The sequence below is a fragment of the Mus musculus genome, chromosome 9 (assembly GCF_000001635.26).
Source record: "Mus musculus strain C57BL/6J chromosome 9, GRCm38.p6 C57BL/6J".
NCBI classification, from domain to species: Eukaryota; Metazoa; Chordata; class Mammalia; order Rodentia; family Muridae; genus Mus; species Mus musculus.
Genome location: NC_000075.6, coordinates 96,195,047 through 96,215,609, shown reverse-complemented (window position 1 = coordinate 96,215,609; position 20,563 = coordinate 96,195,047). Strand labels below are relative to the sequence as shown.

General features: G+C 43.3%; 1 protein-coding gene across 28 annotated transcripts in view; it reads right to left on the bottom strand.

Annotated features, from left to right (window-relative positions):
• Tfdp2 (transcription factor Dp 2) overlaps positions 1-19,364 on the bottom strand; it is a 127,401-nt gene extending 108,037 nt beyond the window's left edge. For 10 of the 28 annotated variants that reach the window (XM_030244189.1, XM_017313266.2, XM_030244201.1 and 7 more), the window contains exons 1-2: positions 19,050-19,138; positions 13,422-13,479 (exon numbers count right to left, since the gene is read on the bottom strand). The gene's annotated coding sequence lies outside the window, so the exon portion shown is untranslated. Of the gene's footprint in view, positions 1-13,421; positions 13,480-19,049 lie in introns of all 28 variants that reach the window. The other 18 variants (XM_006510961.4, NM_001184706.1, NM_001184708.1 and 15 more) reach the window with 13 other exon arrangements.
• Positions 19,365-20,563: the final 1,199 nt, after the last annotated feature.

Genomic DNA, 20,563 nt, shown 5'->3' with positions numbered 1-20,563 from the left:
GGGACCAGGAGGCAGAAGGACTGTAAAAACCAGAGGAATAGGATGTCAACTATGTGTGAGACACTGTCTTCTATACATAATAGAGAAGCTAATCTTATGTAACCTCTACAATATGACTGCTTAAACAAAACTCAAACAATGGCTCCACCAGCTCACATGACAATGAGGATGAAGAGACATCTCACAAGGCCCCAATGAACAGCTGCAGGAAATTAATGACAGCTGAGAAAGGGAGAATCCGTCTTCCCAGGGGTGAGCTGCCCTAATTGGTTATCCAATACCAAATGGGCATCCCTAAAAACATCCAGAAAATACTACTAAATGGACTTAGCAGGTTGCATTTATACATTAATTCACACACAGAGACACACATTATGTTGGTTAGGTTTGTTTGTTTGGTTGGTTTTTGTTTTTTGTTTTTTTCTTTAATCAACTTGAGACAAGCTAAAGAGATGAGAAAAGATACCTCAACTGAGAAAATGCCTCCATCAGACTGGCCTGTACCCAGTTTTCTTGATTGACAGATGATTGATGTGGCAGGCCCCACACCACTGTGAGCTGTGGCATCTCTAGGCAAATGGACCCACAGTGAATAAGAAGGCAAAGTGACCAAACCAAAAGGAGCAAGGCAGTAAGCAGCGCTCCTCCACAGCCTCTGCTTCAGTTCCTGCCTCCAGGTTCCTGTCTTGAACTCCTGCCCTGACTTCCCTCCATATGGACTACAACTTAAACTGAAATAAACTCCGTCTTTCCCAAGTTGCTTTTTTGGCCATGGTACTTATCATGAGAACAGAAACCTAACTAGGAAATACATATGGAAACACACACACCCTCACACCCACACAAATTAGACAAAAGGGGGCCATCAATTTAAGAGAGAGTGGGGAGGGGAACATGGGAGGAAACAAAATGAGGAGAAGGAGCAGGGAAATTATACAAATACAGTATCCGTGTTTTTTATAACTGACTTTATTTTTCATTGCTTTCTCTTAGTTACCCTACAAAACTTCCTGGTAAAAATCCTGTTTCTGAAGACACTGACTACTTGAGTCACAAAACATACAGAAATGAAGCTGGTCCTACCTTGGAAGCCCCACCTATGGGCTAACTTTCACAATGCTGGAAGGTGCTATGTGTGCTACCAAAGCAAAAGCAAAACAAAACAGAATCATCAGCCTTACTCCAGCCACGAACCCAGGAAACTAGCCCTGGAAAGACACGCCCACTGGTGCAATACAGGTATCAATATGACTGGATTTAAGGCCTACAAGACAGAACCCATATTTGACACCATTATAGGGCCAAAAATCTGTGGCTAGATAGGTCCTGGGGGAAAATCTACTCTTATTATTCTGCTGAATGGACACAGTATTTAAATGACTCCTAATGACTTATTGCTATACATATAGATTAGTGAATCTCTCAACCCTCATTAGGGAAGCTGTTCCTCTCAACAGATAATAGATAATAGCAGAGGCTCACATCTGGTCAATACATAGAGACCCTCATCTGTCAATACATAGAGACCCACATCTGTCAATACATAGAGACCCTAATCTGGTCAACGCATAGAGACCCACATCTAGTCAACAAACAGAAAGTAAGAGAATAAGGAGTGGTTCAGCTCTAAATGGGACATCTATATAATCTGTTATGTGACACAATTCTTGGAGTGATGTGAACAAAGATCCACTTGCCCCAGATAAGGAACTATCAACAAAACAAAGTGAGGATACTACCAAAGTTCAACCTGGTGAACCAGTGAGTTTTTTGGTTTTGGTTTTAGTTTGGTTTGGTTTGGTTTTGGTTTTTCGAGACAAGGTTTCTCTGAATGGCCATGGTTGTCCTGGAACTCACTCTGTAGACCAGGCTGGCCTTGAACTCAGAAATCCATTTGCCTCTGCCTCTGCCTCCCAATTGCTGGGATTAAAGGCATGCACCACCACTGCCTGGCAGAACCAGTGAGTTTTATTGGGGTTAATTAAAGGAACAGAAATGACTCCAAAGACAGCTACATCACCAAGAGCTCACCACAGCTCATGAAAGCCGGAAACCTGGAGTTCACTGTGCAACTTGCAAGTAGCTTGGCAGGTTGGAGACTATCACTTTGAGGAGTCTGGCTGCTCTGAGAGTCTTCTAAGCAACTCAGCTGTTCTGAGAGTATCTCCCAGCAGTCCTGACTGCTTATATAAGCTTGGGGAGGAAGAGCTCGCTGAATCTGGTCAGTGTCAGTGGTTCCATGAAACCTTTGGGTTGTTTACTTTCTGAGCTTAATGCACTTCCCTACAAGATGGAATATTTTACTTTCCTAATTAGCTTCCCTCCAAGATAGAGGCTTTCTCTCCAAGGAACTGTTACACAACACACCCTTCTCTGCAAGGCTAATGGATCACAGAGGAAGAGGGAATGACAAAAGGACTGTAAGAGCTGGAGGGTGAGAGCTGTAAGGGAGCAGTGTTTTCCAGACACAACAGGGCAGCGCACATAGGAGTTCACAGTGGTTCTCACAGAATGCCAAGATCTGCCCAAGTTCTAGCCAGGCAAAATCCTAGCAAGGAGAGGGACAGGTGGGCACAAAGTCCCCTTAGGGGCAGACACTGACAATGGATAGCTTCTTGGGGAAGGAGTTGGTTTTCTTTAAGAGCATGACCCCAGGTAGGCTGACACTCCAGTGCAAGCCCCACATGCCACTTCTGGAGCAGCAGGAACTGGAGCTCATGCGTTTTAAAAAGACAAAAGTTGAATGGGTAGGGACATAGAGGTGAATCTGAAGGATTACGGGAAGAGGAGATAAATATGATCAACATACGCCATGGGAGTGGGGGGAGAAAGTGCCCTATGATCCCAGCACTCAGAAGGCTGAAAGAAGAGGATTGTTGGGGGTTCCAGGCCAGCCTGAACTACAGTGTGAGACACTATCTCTAAACAAACACCAAGAAAACACAGAATTTGAGAAAAAAAATTCTAAATCAGATATATAGAAACTAAGAATGAAAACAGACAAAATAGTTCTAAAACAAAAAGACATGAAACAAGAGATCATTAAAGAAATAGCCAGGTATGAAGGCACAGTCCTGTAATTCTAGCACCTGGGATGTAGTGGCAGAAGAGTTAGGACCTGTAACCAGCCTGGTTTGCCTAAGACCATCTCAGAAGGCAAAACAAAGGAAAAGTCATTAAACTGGATAGAAATGTAGAAACCAATAAACACAAGGCGATTTCCTATCACATCACAGAGTAGAAAAAACTCACACTCAACACTGCACCTTTCATTAGCTTCTAGAACAGTGGCAAATAAACAAAAGAGTAGGGTGGTCCTCTTCCAAGAACTGAACACACAAGGAAAAGACCTACAATGACTGGACTACGCTGTGCTAAGCCTTGGGTCTAACTGCTTTTCATGAACAGAGTTCTTCCAGGTTCCCACTGCCTCACTCTCTAGTCTCAACAAATGACCAAAGGTTTTTAACCCATGGAGGAAAAACTATAATATAGCATGAAATAAAGAAACTAACAAAACAGGAAACACCAAAGTAATAAGCAAAACGTGTACATATGGCAGTAGGGACAAAGGTTGATAAACTGAGCTAGGTATGGTGGCACACTTGTATAGTTTCAGTACTCAGAAGGCTAAGACAGAAGAACTGAGTTCAAGGCCAGTATGGGCTACATAAGAAATACTTAAAAAACAAAAACAAAACAACCAACCAACCAAACACTCAAACAAAAAACCCAGGCAAACAAAAGGATAAACTATATTCAATAAAAACTTATTAATTTCTGTTCAACAAAAACATGCTGGGGCTGGAGAGATGGCTCAGTGGTTAAGAGCACTGACTTCTCTTCCAAAGGTCCTAAGTTCAAATCCCAGCAACCACATGGTGGCTCACTACCATCTGTAATGAGATCTGATGCCCTCTTCTGGGGTGTCTGAACACAGCTACAGTGTACTCACATACATTAAAAAAATAAATATTTTTTAAAAAAGAATATGTTTAAACAAAACAGAACACAAACCATGCTGACAGGGGCCAGCAAGCGCTGGGTCAGTCCTTTACCTGAAGTGAGTGAGCGGCACAGTGTGATGAACAGAGACCACTGGGTCCCTGATGCTTGCTGCCCAGCCAGCCTAGACAAACGGTTGTTCCAGGGTAAGTGAGAGACCTCGTCTCAAAAACTAAGGTTAAACAAAAGTGAAAAAGACATCGAATGTCAACTTCCAGCCTCCACAAGCATGTACATACACACATACAGGCATGAACACACACACACACACACACACACACACACACACACACACACACACGACAAAGGATTACTCTTCAGAATATATAAAAGATTCTTAAAACTATACTCCAATAAGAAAGCCCAATTTTAAAATGGGCAAGAATACCTGTGGTCTCAGCTACTGATAGGAAGCTGAGACCACTTGAGCCTCTAAGTCAGGATCCAGCCTGGGCAACACAGCCAAATCCACCTAATGGGAGGACGGTAAACACAAAGGACTCAGACAAAAAAATATACAATATATATAAAGGCCCAATAAGAACATGAAAAAAAATGCTCACTACCACTAATCATTAAGAAAATACAAACTACTCCTTGTACTAAGGTAAAATCTAAGTGGATTAAGGAACTCCACATAAAACCAGAGACACTGAAACTTATAGAGGAGAAAGTAGGGAAAAGCCTCGAAGATATGGGTACAGGGGAAAAATTCCTGAATAAAACAGCAATGGCTTTTGCTGTAAGATCCGAGAATCAATAAATGGGACCTCATAAAGTTGCAAAGCTTCTGCAAGGCAAAAGACACCGTCAATAAGACAAAAAGACCACCAACAGATTGGGAAAGGATCTTTACCTATCCTAAATCAGATAGGGGACTAATATCCAATATATATAAAGAACTCAAAAAGGTGGACCCCAGAAAAATCAAATAACCCCATTAAAAAATGGGGCTCAGAACTGAACAAAGAATTCTCACCTGAGGAATACCGAATGGCAGAGAAGCACCTGAAAAAATGTTCAACATCCTTAATCATCAGGGAAATGCAAATCAAAACAACCCTGAGATTCCACCTCACACCAGTCAGAATGGCTAAGATAAAAAATTCAGGTGACAGCAGATGCTGGCGAGGATGTGGAGAAAGAGGAACACTCCTTCATTGTTGGTGGGATTGTAAGCTTGTACAACCACTCTGGAAATCAGTTTGGCGGTTCCTCAGAAAATTGGACATAATACTACCAGAGGATCCAGCAATACCTCTCCTAGGCATATATCCAGAAGATGTTCCAACCGGTAAGAAGGACACATGCTCCACTATGTTCATCATAGCAGCCTTATTTATAATAGCCAGAAGCTGGAAAGAACCCAGATGCCCCTCAACAGAGGAATGCATACATAAAATGTGGTACACTTACACAATGGAGTACTACTCAGCTATTAAAAGGAATGAATTTATGAAATTCCTAGGCAAATGGATAGACCTGGAGGGCATCATCCTGAGTGAGGTAACACAATCACAAAGGAACTCACACAATATGTACTCACTGATAAGTGGATATTAGCCCAGAAACTTAGGATACCCAAGATATAAGATACAATTTGTTAAATGCATGAAACTCAAGAAGAACGAAGACCAAAGTGTGGACACTGTGCCCCTTCTTAGAATTGGGAACAAAACACCCATGGAAAGAGTTACAGAGATAAAGTTTGGAGCTGTGACGAAAGGATGGACCATCTAAAGACTGCCATATCCAGGGATCCATCCCATAATCAGCTTCCAAATGCTGACACCATTGCATACACTAGCAAGATTTTGCTGAAAGGACCCAGATATAGCTGTCTCTTGTGAGACAATGCCAGGGCCTAGCAAACACAGAAGTGGATGCTCACAGTCAGCTATTGGATGGATCACAGGGCCCCCAATGGAGGAGCTAGAGAAAGTACCCAAGGAGCTAAAGGGATCTGCAACCCTATAGGTGGAACAACACTATGAACTAACCAGTACCCCAGAGCTCTTGACTCTAGCTGCATATGTATCAAAAGATGGCCTAGTCGGCCATCACTGGAAAGAGAGGCCCATTGGACTTGCAAACTTTATATGCCCCAGTACAGGGGAACGCCAGGGCCAAAAAGTGGGAGTGGGTGGGGGGGGGAGTGTATTGGGGACTTTTTGGATAGCATTGGAAATGTAAATGAGGAAAATACCTAATAAAAAAATTAATTCTAAAAAAAAAAAAAGAAAAGAAAAGAAAAAGAAAATACAAACTAAAACCACAATGAGATACCAACTCACACCCAAAAGAATGATCAAAGCTTGTGCATACATGAACATATATGTATCCATGTCCTGCTTCAACATGTATTTGAACACTCATGTCCAAAGTAGCATTAATCACAATAGTTAAGATGTAGAAAAAAAAAACTAAGTATCTACTGAAAGATGAATTTATAATCACAATGGAACATATAAACGTAATACATTAAAAAGAGCTTTAAAAAGAGTGAAATTCTCACATATGCTGTAACATTAATGAAGCCTAAGGACATTAACACAAGTGAAAACACCCAGGCATTTTATGACTTAATGAGGTAACTAGAGAAGCTGACTTCATAAAATAAAATGGTACTGTTAGGCCTTGGGGAAAATAAAATGGGGAGCTATTATTTAACTGATACAGAGCTTCAGTGCTGGGAGATAAAAGACCTACTAGAGAAGGTCTGTGGTTGGTGACTTTACAACAGAATGAACAAACTGGAAAACACAAACTGGGGGTTTGTTTGTTTGTTTGTTTGTTTGTTTGTTTTGAGACGGGGTTTCTCTGTGTAGCCCTGGCTGTCCTGGAACTCACTCTGTAGACCAGGCTGCCCTCCAACTCAGAAATCTGTCTGCCTCTGCCTCCCAAGTGCTGGGATTAAAGGCATGTGCCACCACCAGCTGGTTCAACTGTGTTCTTAAAAACGGTTAAGATAGTAAATTAATGTTACATGTAGTTTATTTTTTAAAAAGTGGAGGACTAGGTTCATATCTTAACAGCAAAGTGACTGCCTAGAATAGCATGGGAAAAGCCCTGGGTTTGGTCCCTGGGATTGGGCAGGGGGTGAACCTTGGACCAAAAAGCAGGCAGAGAGAAAAACAGATTATCTACAAAGGAATGACACACTACACAAGATCTCTCAACAACAGGAGAAACAAAGTAACTCCCTCAAGGTACTCAGGAGGATTTGTATCAAACCATAATAGCAAATTGGTTTTCAAAATGCCAGTGGGGAACTCGAGAGATGCTCAGTATTAAGATCACTTGCTGCTCTTGCAGAGGACCTGGGTTTGATTCCTAGCACCCACATTATAGCTCACAATAGCCTGTAACTCCAGCTCCAGGAGATCTGATGCCCATTTCTGCCCTCCTCAGACACTTTTACACACAGGGCATACAAACACATATCCGTATACAGAAATTTTTTTTTAAGTCTATTTTTTAACTTAGGGAAATAAAGACATTTTCAAAAGTTGAGTTTCAACGTCAAGTGTGGTGGCGTACAGCTGTGATCCCAGAATTTGGAATATGGGCAGTAGGATCAAGAGTTCAAGGCTATTCTCAGCTATAAAGTGCCTGAATGACATTGAAGTCTGTCAAAAAAAAAAAAAAAAAAGTTGACTTTCAACAGACATTCATTCAACCCTTCCAATAGCAGGTACGGTGACAAACACAGGCAATTCCAGAACCCAGAAGACAGAGCAGGACAAGGCCATCCTCAACTATTTATTAAGCTCAAGGCCAGCCTAGATTGCAGGCGCCGCCCTTCTACAATATGTGCTTCCAGAACAGAAAATACTAAAAATTCAAAGCTAATTCAAGAGAGGGGACCACAAAAGTAAAAAGAGACAAGGCTATGTAAACATTCACCAGTTCTGTGGGCGGTTACTAGTTTTAGAGATAAAGCAAGAGGGGAAGAGAGCTACTCCTGGCACTCTCTTGTGCCTCCTGCTGCAGTCTGTTGAACAGCTCTGGTTCAGTGTGTGTGTCTTCATGTGCAGGTGCCCACAGAGAACAGAGGTGGGGTACTGGAGCCCTTGGAGCTTCTGGAGTTACAGGCTCTTGAGAACTGCCTGGTGAGGGTGCTGGGGACTTAACTCTGGTCCTCTAGTAAAACATGAACACTCAACCTCTGAGCCATTACTCCAGCTCCCCCTAGGCACTTCTTAATCTGAAGGAGTTGGTGATCACAATTAACCATCACAAACTCAAGAGACAGCTCAGTGATTGAGAGCTGCTCTTCCAGAAGACCTCAGTTCAATTCCCAACACCCACATCAGCCATTCACAACTGCCTATAACTCCAGTTTACCTTCTGGCCTCCACTGGCACCTGCACCAGACACTAAAACACAATTTTTAAAAAAATATATTTATTTATTTATTTATTTATTTATTTATTTATTATATGTAAGTACACTGTAGCTGTCTTCAGACACTTCAGAAGATGGCATCAGATTTCATTACGGATGGTTGTGAGCCACCATGTGGTTGCTGGGATTTGAACTCAGGACCTTAACCTGAGCAGTCAGCACTCTTAACCGCTGAGCCATCTCACCAGCTCCACAAAATTTTTTAAAATTAAAATTTTTTAAATAAAAAAAATTAACCATTACACTCTTGGTAGTTACAAAGTCATATATAGTTAAACAAAGAGTATTCTGAGAACTGTATTGTTAGGTCTCTGTTTGAAACATCATCACAGAGCTAATCAAACCTAGATGGTTCAAACTACACACTATTTGCAAGTGTATGAATGTGCACACGTGAAGCAATTAACATTCATGATCAACACAAAATCTGAGGCTGGGGACAGCATAACAAGGCGTTATAGTATAGTTTTACAGTATATGTTTTCTCAATAAGTAGAATAAAGATACTCTAAAATGAAGATGAAAACGCATAATGCATCAAACAGACCGGTATCATGATTCATTGTCACTATCAAGCTATTATGTATTATACACAGCTATATGCATTATATTCTGACTAGCATCTCTACCAATATATGAATAAAGTGCTAACCTACAATGGACTACATCACTAAGTGATAGGAATTTTTTAATCACCATAATATCCTTATAGAACCACTGTCATGTATGTAGTCAGCTGCTAACTGAAACATTATGTAGCTCATGACTCTACAACAGTTATGTAAAGCTGTTACTATTGAGGCTGGTGAGATTCTAGTCATCACAAAGCATGAAGATCTGACTTAGGATCCCTAGCACCCACGTACAGAAACACACGTCTGTAACTGTAGCACTGGCAGGGAGAGGGGGTGACGCAACAGGTGGATGCCTGGGGCTTGCTGCATACATACACATGAAAACACACATGCACAACATATACAAAAAAATGTGTTAACACTAGTGGAAGTGGAATAATGACCAACACAAATATTTTACATTACCTTCATAACTTTCTTTTCTACTTTCTATGACCTAAAATTAGTTCAAAGTGAAACATTAGGGCTTGGCTAGGGCTCAGTTAGTGGAATACTTGCCTAGGATGAATAAAGCTATAACTGCCATCTCCAGCAGAACACAAACACAAAGCAGGGACAGTGGCTCTAGTCTATAATCCCAGTACTCAGGAGGGGACGGAAGAAGGAACAGAAGTTCAAGGTCCTCCTCAGCTCTACAGTCAATTCAAGGCCAGCTTGAAATCTTGTCTCCAACAGAAATTATTGGGGCTGGAGAGATGGCTCAGGGGTTGAGAGCTTCCTGTTCTTCCAAAGGACCCACATTTGATTCCTAGGACTTATATCAAGTATCCTGGAACTGCCTGTAACTTCAATTCCAAGAGATCCAACACCCTCTTCTGGCTTCTTGAGGGTAACTGCACACACACAGCACACAGCACACACACACATAGAAATAAAAATAAAATGATGAATCCTTATATATACATAAAGATATAGCATATTCTAGCATGTGCAAAGCTCTGCTATTCCTAGTACCGTAGAAGTGGGAAGGAGGGAGAGAGAGGGGAAAGAAAGAGGGAAAAGAAGGGAGAAGGAGAGAAGAAAGGGAGGAAGAGAGGGATCAGGGTTACTACCAACAAAGACATTTAAAAAGCGGGAAGGATACAGATCTAACCAGTCCCTAAGTCAATATAGTCTCCCTGAGAAGAAAGGGCTCAGGACGAGACAGAGGTGCTACAAGGGTGCTGGTAATTACTGCTTCTGGTCTGGACAGGTAGTTACAGTTAGTGAAAATTCATCAACTGGTGTAATTATTAAATGTAGAATTTTTAAAATATATCATATTTCCCCCAATTAGTTTAATTTTTAAAAAAGAATGTATTTATTTTTTGTATATAAGTACACTGTAGCTGTCTTCAAACACACCAGAAGAGGACATTGGATCCCATTACAGATGATTGTGAGCCACCATGTGGTTGCTGGGAATTGAACTCAGGACCTCTGAAAGAGCAGTCAGTGCTCTTAACCACTGAGCCATCTCTTTAGCCTCAAAGTATTTTAATTTAAAATAATTTACTTATTTTTAAGTATACTCGAGTTTTGCCTGTGTGTGTAGAATAAAAGTGGAGCCAGAAGAGGGCATCCAATCCCCTAACTAAAGTTGTTAGCCACTGTATTGATGCTGAGACTTGAACCCTGGTCTTCTGAAAGAGCACACGTGCTCTTAACCACTTTTTAAGAGTTATTTACTGGGCTAGAAAGATGGTTCAGGGGTTAAGAGCACTGACTGCTCCTCCAGAGGTCCTGAGTTCAATTCCCAGAAACCACATGGGTAGCTCACAGCCATCTGTAATGGAATCCGATGCCTGTATTCACATACATAAAATAAATAAATCTTAAAAAAAAAAGGAGTTATTTACGCGTTCGAGTGTTTGCCAGCATAGATGTATGTACATTTATATGTACGTATGTACACCATGTGGTTGCCTTTTGCTTTGGAGGCTAGAAGAGGATGTCAAGTCCCCTGGGACCAGAGTTGCAGGCAGTTGTGAGCGACCATGCTGGTACTGAGAACTGAACCCAGGCCCAGGCCCTCTACAAAAGCAGCAAGTGCTCTTAGCCACCGAAGTGCTTCTCCAGCCTCCACTTCAAGTATTTTTAAGATGGTTTTACCTCTAGGAGCAAAGATATTAGGAAGATTTAAAATTCATTCAATTTAAGGTAATCCAATACTAACATAACAAGTCAAAAAGGTGAATCAAGGCCACTAGGCCCAGCAGAGTCCTGAGAGTAAACTTGGCTTACTACTCTCCTCATTTTGGACACCAGATCTCCTGTGTTTTTAAAGAACTACAGAAATGTACACAAGATAATCAAGAGCTGAGAATAAGAGTAGACAAGACTGAGTGCCTAACTGGAGAGCTGTCCAACGCCAGTAAGATTCACCATCTGTGAAGACTGTGCTGAACTGACAGGACCTAGAATACCAAAGAAACAAGGCACTGGCTAGGTCTCTGAAGACCTCTCTGGATAAGGTAACTGGGGTAGGAAGGCCCATCCTAACTGTGAGCAGCACCATCACTGGGATGGGGTCCAGGCTGCGTAAAAGGTAGAAAGCGAGCTCTCTACTTCCTGACGGCAGCTGTGACATGGCCAGCTGCTTCAAGTTATTGCTGCAGTGACTTTTCCTCCATAACAGACTGCTGATCAAATAGTAAGCCAGAATAAACCCTCCCTGAGCTGCAAGAATGTCTCAGTGGTTAAGAGGATTGCTAGTCTTCCAGTAAGCACCTAGCACCCACATCAAGTGGCTCATAACTTCCATAACTCCAGCTCCAGGAGAGCTGACATTCCTTTCTGGCCTCTGCAGGTATCCACAATCACATGGCAGAAACACAAGCACATAATAGACAGAAGAAAGAATAAAATAAATCTTCTTAAACATAAAACAAACCTTTTCTTCCTTAAATTGCTTTTGTCAGGTATTTCATCACAACAATAAAAAAAAGAGAGAAAGTAACTGAGACAGTAGGTATTGCAACGTACAAACTAGAACTGAGCACGGTGATTTACTCTACAATCCTAGCACTCAGGAGGATGAGGTGGGCAGATCTCCGTGAGTTCGAGGCAGCCTGTTCTACATAGGAAGTTCCAGGCCAGCTGAGGCTATATAATGAGACCCTGTCTCAGAAAAAAAGAAAGAGGGAGGGGAGGGGAGGGGAGGGGAGGGGAGGAGAGGGGAGGGGAGGAGAGGGGAGGGGAGGGGAGGAAGAAAGAAAGAAAGAAAGAAAGAAAGAAAGAAAGAAAGAAAGAAAGATAGATAGAGGAAAAAGGAAAAAGAGAAAGAAGGAGGGAAGGAGGGGGAGGGGGAAGGGAGGGAAGGAAGGAAGGGAGGGAAAAAGGGAGGAAGGGAGAAAGGAAGAAAAGGAGGAAGGAAGGAAGTGAGGGAGGGAGGGAGGGAGGAAGGAAGGAAAGAAGGAAGGAAGGGAGGGAGGGAGGAAGGAAGAAAGGGAGGAAGGAAGGAAGGAAGGAAGGAAGGAAGGGAGGGAGGGAGGAAGGAAGAAAGGGAGGAAGGAAGGAAGAAAGGGAGGGAGGGAGGGAGGGAGGGAGGAAGGGAGGGAGGGAGAAAAAAGGTTTCAGATTTTACACATAAGCACTTCACTAAAAATAGGTTGGTTATTCAAAACAGATACAGATTAATTATGAATTCATCCAAGTGGCTACCAATATAACAGAAATCGGTCAGGGAGGAACCATTACTATGTATACCTACTGCTGTAAGAATCTACTGACTAGATTCACACCAAAAATTCCTCTGTCCTTCTGTAATAGAAATAAAAACTGAAAGCTGTGAGACAGCTCAGCCAGTAAAGTGCTTACCATGTAAACATGGGGGTCTGCATTCAGATCCTCAGACCCACAGGGAAGGGCCAGGCGCACACACTCCCAGCACCAGGAAGGCAGCCTCGGGGCTTGGTGAACAGTAAGTCAAGTCAGTGAGCTCCCGGTTCAGTGAGAGACTGACTCAAAAAACAAACTGAAAAATGACTGAGGAAGACACGACACTCACCTCTGGCTTCTACATTCATGTGCCGTGCCTGCATGGGCACGTCCACATGAACACACACAGACCGAAACACTCAGAAAAGGTCTTCACCCAAGAACAATATTCATTCTTTGTATGTAAGTATGTAAGTATGTATGTATGTATGTATGTATGTATATTTGTATTTAAAAATAAGGTCTTACCATGTCACCCAGTCTAACTTTTAACCTCAAAATTCCTATGTGGCCCGGGCTGACATGACTCATACTTCAATGTCCTGGATGATGGGAAAACAAGTTTCAAATTCTTCTCTGTACAGTGGTTTTATTGTATATGCATATGCTTATATGCATGTATGTGTATTTACATAAATATGTAGATATAGATATAAAACACATACACATACATACCTAGTCTATCAGGGCTCTCTCTTCAGCAGTTTGTCAGAATGCTTATTTTAACAGAAACCTAGAATAAAGTGGAAAGAGAAAAAAAATTTCTGTTTTTACAATAGAAACATATATAACCTCTAGTTTTTAAAACAAACCATTTTCATGGTTACATATTTAACTTACCACACATACCGATATCCCTGTGGATAACAGCAACATTAGCCACAGCATTTTTATGAAGTATTATCACTAGTAACAGAAATGGCCATTATGATTGCTATTGTATTTTTATTGTCCCTCTGAAATATACTTAATTTTTCTTTTCTTTCAATAGCTTTGACGTTTATACAAGCTGTCTTGGGGGGTGCACGCATGCTGCAGCACCCATGTAGAGTAAGTTCTTCTTTTACTTTCACGTGGGATCTGGGGGTTGAACGCCTACCATCAGGCTCACGTGGCAAAAGCCTTTGCCTGAACTATCCTGTCAGCGCTTCTCCCACAGTTTTTAGGCTTTATGTCATTTCATAATATTCCTCTTTATTTTTGGCTTTCACCAACTTAATTTCTAATAAGTCAAACCTATAATGTAGCAAGAGAAAAATGAAGCTTAAATATCTTTGTTACAAAGAAATCTGCTTGGGATTGAGAAATCGTTCAATGATTTACTAGTCTTGCAGAGGACCCAAGTTCAATCCCCAAAGGGCTGCTCACAACGGCCTGTACTTCCAGCTTCAGAGGTCTGACGCCTCTGGCTTTCTCTGACAGCTGCACGCAAACGGAGACACACAAACAAAGACACACTCACATACACATAATTTTCAAAAATTCAAGTAAGCCTTAAAAATTAATGTATATGATGGGGGTGGGGGGTGGCACACGCCTTTGACCCCAACATTCAGGAGGCAGAGGCAGGCGGAGCTCTGTGATTTTGAGGCCAGCCTGGCCTTGACAAAGCTACACAGAGAAACTCTTTCTGGGGGATATGTATGTACACATGTATATATGTACATATATATGTACATATGTATGCACACAATGTATACATTTAAATTTTTTTAAGCCTGCTTAACAATATACATCTAAGTATAAATTCCTGAGAGGAAGAGATGGCTTCTCTCCATCTTTCAGCAGTGGCTTCTGTTTTTGCAGAGGACTAGACACAGTTCAGTTCCCTGTGCCCTGTAGGCTCACAACTGCCTGTAACTACAGTGCTGAAGATCTGATGCCCTCTTCTGATCACTGTAGGTGCCCACACACAGGTACATTCACACATGGATACACTTATAAAGAAACGTCATTAAGTTTAAAAAGAGAACTGGCAGGACCAGCCATGGCGGACTGTGCATGGAATTTCAGCCAAAAAAAAAAAAAAAAAAAAAAAAAAGTTGAGTTTAAAGAAAATAGCAAGACCCTATTTAGTTGGTTCTCTATTGAGAAGTGCTGGCCCATACTTGAGTGTTTACAGCTGTCTTTTAAAAGCCCTCTTCTATTCCTTAAAATAGAACTTAAAATCCTATGAGATAACTAACATTAATCCCATTTTTCAGACAAAGAAACTGAGGTTTGTTGTACACCCAGGATTTAAAAAAAAAAAAAAAAACAAAAAACAAAAAAAAAACCATATCCAGGATTTATCTTCTTAATTAATAAGAAATAAAAATTTTAACTTCTGCCTCAGGCACTTAAACCTGTAATGTCAGAACTCATAAGGCTAGGGCAAGAGGACTAGCACAAGTTTAGATCAGCCACACAGTAAGTCCTAGGTCAGCCTCTGCTACAGTATGAGGCCCTGTACCAAACGAACAAGAGTTTAATTTATGATTATGAATTAGCAGGATGTGACTGCCAAAAAAGCAATTCTACTATTTTAAATGGAAAGCTGGGACTAGAGGCTCACATCTGTAAGCCTGGAGAAAGAGAACAGGGGAGAGAGAAGGAGGTGCATGCCTGGCAAGCCAGCCGCTGCAGCCCACCAGTGAGCTCATGGTTCTGTAAGAGGCTACTTCAAGTAGCCAGAGTGGAGAGCCCTGAGCAAGGGGCTGCCCCCTAGGCTCCATATGTGCACACGCTCACAGATGATGGCATCTGCTCACGCACATTCACACTAAACAGAGAGAACAGTAAAACCCAAAACGAAGTCATTGGTCCTGTGAAGAGGTTCAGAAGAAAACAATGACAGAAAAAAAAATCCTTTAGAAAAGTTTAATGATGAAAAATATTTTGTCAGCCATGTACTGTAGCGCATGCCTTAAATTCTAGCACTCGGTAGGCAGAGCAGGCAGAGCTCCGTGAGTTTGAGGCCAGCCTGGTCTACATAGTGAGTTCCAGGACAGCCAGAGCTATATAATGAGACCCTGCTTGGAGGATCCGGGATATTATTTTGTCTAAAGAAGAAGAGACCTGCCAGGTGTCGAGTGCACACATGCAATCCAAGCAAGATTTCTGTAAGCTCAAGGGTAGCCTGAGCTACCTACTGGGTAAAAGGCCAGCCTGAGCTATCCAGCAAAACCCACAGAAGAGAAAGGAAAAGGAAGAGGAGAAACAATGGATTGTAAACATCTTGAATTATCTGAAATGAGCATACTGTGAGATACAATTTCCAGTTCAGTAAAAAGAAATAACTTGGGTTGGAGAGACGGCTCAGCGGTTAAGAACACTGACTGCTCTTCCAGAGGTCCTGAGTTCAATTCCCAGCAACCACATGGTGGCTCACAACCATCTGCAATGAGATCTGATGCCCTCTTCTGGTGTGTCTGAAGACAGATGCAGTATACGCATATACGTAAAATAAATAAATATATCTTTAAAAAAAAGAAATAACATAAAATAAAAATCTTTCATGTGGTGATGTATGCCTGCAACCCTAGCAACTGGGGGGTAAGCATAGGGCTAAAGCATTAGAATTGCTGCAAATTTGAGGATAACCTGGGCTACATAGTAAGTTTAAATGCAATATATGGCAAGAACCTGTCTCAAAACAGACACAAAAAGTTAGTTATTCAAGTTAGTTGTTCAAATAGTTTTGTCTTAGAAACTATGACAGTGAACTCAAAAAAAAAATGTAAAAATAGGGGGCTGGAGAGATGGCTCAGCAGGTAAGAACACTGACTGCTCTTCCGAAGGTCCTGAGTTCAAATCCTAGCATTACATGGTGGCTCAAAACCACTCATAATGAGATCTGCCACCCTCTCTAGTGTATCTGAAGACAGCTACAGTGTACTTATCTATAGTAATAAATAAATCTTTGGGCCAGAGTGAGCAAGGACTGAACAAGTGGGGCCGACCAGAGTGAGCAGGGTTGACCAGAGTGAGCAGAGGTCCAAAAATTCAATTCCCAACAACTACATGAAGGCTCACAACCATCTGTACAGCTATAGTGTTCTAATATACATAAAAATAAATAAATAAATAAATAAACAAACAAACAAATCTTTTAAAAGTATAAAAATAAAAGTTATCTTGCAAACCATTTCTAAGGGTTCATTAGCCTTCAGAAATCCTTAAAGTCCTGTTATCACAGGTTAAGATAGAAAGGTATTAAAAAGCAAGTACATTTAGTTTTGGGGGGAGGTGTAGGGGGTTGTTTGTTTGGAGGAGGGCACAGGTGTGGAACAGTCAGAGGATAACGTTCAGGATGAGCTCTGTCCATCCACACTGTGGATCCCTGAGACAGACAGAGATAAGGTCAGCAGACTTGGAGACAAGCACCTTTACCCACCGAACCATCTCGCCAGCCCCAATTTATAGTTAATCATCTTTAAAACCCTTACAACCCCCAATCTAGTTTCTTCTGAGGGCCATCATGACACATACCAAAGTAAACCTAAAAGATGAAGAAAGGAGTGCACAGCCTATTTCAAAGTGAGGTCTTGTTACTGCTGTTTTATATTTCCGGGGCTGGGCGTCAATCTAGGTTTAGGTAATTACCCTACCACTGCGCTATTGATGCCCCAGCCCTCAAACCGTACTGGAGGTCAGTTAAGAATTTTGGCTGCAAGGGTAAAACCTGCACACGGCAAGGACTACATATTCGCAAGGGGCGAGGGAAGGGAATTACGGCCACAAAATAGTAATATGAATAACTAAAACTACTTTACTATGCCTGGAATTAAGGCAACAGAAGGGTTTACTAAGTCTCGGGACTTTCTTAACAAATGTTAAGTGCTGCATTCCTGACTCTGCAACCACATGCCAGCACTGGCTACTGACACCATATCTGCCATAACACTAAACTAGTTCCAAGGCACAAGATGTTCTAAAACTAACTCTGCCCAGAGCCAGTACACAAGCGTGACAGAACCTGGGGTCTGGCCGGCGCCTTTATCTCCTGATGCAATTTGAGAATGGACACTTACATGAATTCCAGCAATGGGATAGTGGTAAAGCCTTAGTAAATCGTAAGATAATCAGTGACTGGAAGAGGCAAGATGCAAAACAAACATTTTATACTCAACTTTGAATTCTGCCACAGTGGAAAAGAGGCTAATGACTTAAACCATACTGCCTAGTTACGATGACTTCAAACCATTAGGAGAACAGAAAACAAATGACCCAGAAAAATTCTAAGTCAAATGAAACACAGCAGCTGGCTCTGTAGAGGGGTGTTTTCTAACCTGTGGGTCATGACCCCTTTCTAAAGGGAGTCGTTCTTGCCTAAGACCATCGGAAAACCTAAATATTTACATTGCAATTCATAACAGTAGCAAAATTACAGTTATGAAGTAGCAACAAAATGCTTTTATGGTTGGGGTCAGGTCACAGCATTAGGAAGGTTGAGAACTGCTGGCCTAGAGGAGGCAGGATAAGGGGTTGGAGCCCCTTGAGATGAAAGGAGGAAAGACAGAAGTCGCCAAAGGCTCAAAGGTACTTTCAACGAATGCTATGGAAAAAGAATGCAAAGTAAACATTTTGCTAGGCCAGGCTACAAGCCTGGTAACGATTTCAGCCGAAAAGGTGAAACAACATGGGGTCCAGAGTCTCCTCCAGCATCCAGGGTTACGTTATGCATTTAGTAGAAGTGAGCTTTGTTTCAAGTGCATTCCGGAGATTAGCCCTTTTCTCTCTCCCAACACCCTCCCCGTCCTCGCATAGGCAGATGTGGCTCACAGATGAACAAACTGAGCCCACACAAAGCACCGGAACACGGGCGAGTGAGTGTCCACGCACTTCACTGTGCCACCTCTCGGCGGAGCCCACAGTCACTTTCCCGCTGCTCTGTGCACAGCAACCAGGGCCTTGTGCAGAATTCCTCCCAGAACTTGGGCCGAGAAAGTAACCTCTACTTGAAAGGAAAAGTTCTCTTGGGGGAACCTGGGGGTCTTCCAGGTAGGGAGAGCTTTGGAACTCTGCAAAAGCACCCCGCAGAAACAGACTGGAGGATGGTGGATCACGAAGGGAGGAGGGAAAGTCAGAAGATCTGAGTGAGAAGCCCAAGTCAGCCCTTGCCCTTCCTGATCCCGGGTGATGGCGAGCCCGCGGGCTCCGGAGCCTCATCAGGTATTCCAGGGTTGCTTGGCCCCGCTGCAGAGAAATCCTGAGGACAAGCTGAGACTCCCGGGACAGGGCAGGGGAGAGCCGGCCGGCGGGGGGCCACGCCCGGTCCAAAGGCCCCTGGCGCGCAGGCCCGCGCCCTTTCCGGGACCTTACCGCAGCTTGGTGCAGAGGGGCCGCCGCCGGTCCACACAGCCCTCGGCCCACTCCCGGGGAGACGCTTCTTCGCGAGCCGCCGCTCCTCAGGCAGAGCCAGGTCCGCTCGGAGCAAGCTCCCGGCCGCGCAGCCGCGGTCTTCGCGCGCGTCGGAAGCCTGCAGTGCAGGAAGGGTCAAGGCGCGCCCCGCGTGCCAGGCAGCGACGGCCGCACAGCCCAGCGCGCCCGACGCCGTCCGCCCTCAGCGACACGGCCGCGGCGGCGCCGCTTCCCCCGCGCTCGCTTTGGCGGCGGAGCAGCACGGTGAGCGCCGATTGGCCCTCGGCTGGCATGACGCGCGCCGACGCTCTCCACGGATTGGCCGGGCCGCAGTGCGTGTAGGGAGTAAACAAAACCCGCCCCCAGGCTCGCCCCCAGGGCCAGAGGCGGAGGTGGGCGGCGGGCTTGCGGGAGCCTGCCCTGGTCTTTTGACCTCCAAAGCCACTCTCCGCTAGGGGCCGCCCTGAGGCTCTGCCTGCCGCTGGACCCCTGCCACCTAGAGGGCAGCCAGGCTCGCCCTTCCCCCTCCACCACATCAGCCCCTCTCCTCACCTCCACCCACCACCTCGCTTCTCTCAGCTCTAAAGTATGGTTCTCTTTTCCATCCCATCTCTCGGAAAGAAACCGGAACTAGGTCCTTACATCTGGACCATAGACCTCTGATGGGCCACTGCTCCAGGAACACTCGGAAGGCAGAGGGATAAGTGACCCTGAGGCCACACGTGGACCACTGTGGAGGTTGGTCATGCTTCAATTCCTGGGAAAGTGTAGCAATAAATTAAGGCCAGATGCCTTAATTTCGAAGTTGAACCGAAAAAGTTGGAGGCACACACTCTCAAATACCCAGTCATTTATTAAGAAATTCAGGTTGGCTTAGTGGCTCATGTCTTTAACCCCAGCACTCCTGAGGCAGACACTAGCATATCTCTTTAAGTCTAAGGCCAGCCTAGTCAACACAGTGAGTTCTGAGCCAGCCAGGGCTAGACACTTTGACCCTGCCCCCACCCCTCCAAAAAAAGGTGTTTCCCCCTTTCAAGTGCATGGATCCTGTATGAACTGTAGCTAATGTGGACGTTTGGAAGTAAGATAAGAAAATCCGACTTTAAAATACTTTGATCTTTTTCATTTTAATTTCCTCATAGCTCTATGAGCCAAATACTATTTATGATGCTAGGGCTGTGTGTACAAAAGAGACAAAAATTCTTGGCATAATTGAGCTTATGTTCCAGTGAGGTAGGAAAGATGCTTCTTAAAGTTCTTTAAAAAAAAATTCAGTGGTGTGATAAGGGAAACAACTCTGAGAGGGGGCTATTGATGTAAATACCAGCCCCAGAGTGTCAGCTCATGGTCTGGGTGGCAGAGTCGGGAGTTTAGACCAACTGAGTCTACATGAGATCCTTTCTCAAAAACATTAGATAGATAGATAGATAGATAGATAGATAGATAGATAGATAACAGTGAGATCCTTTCTCAAA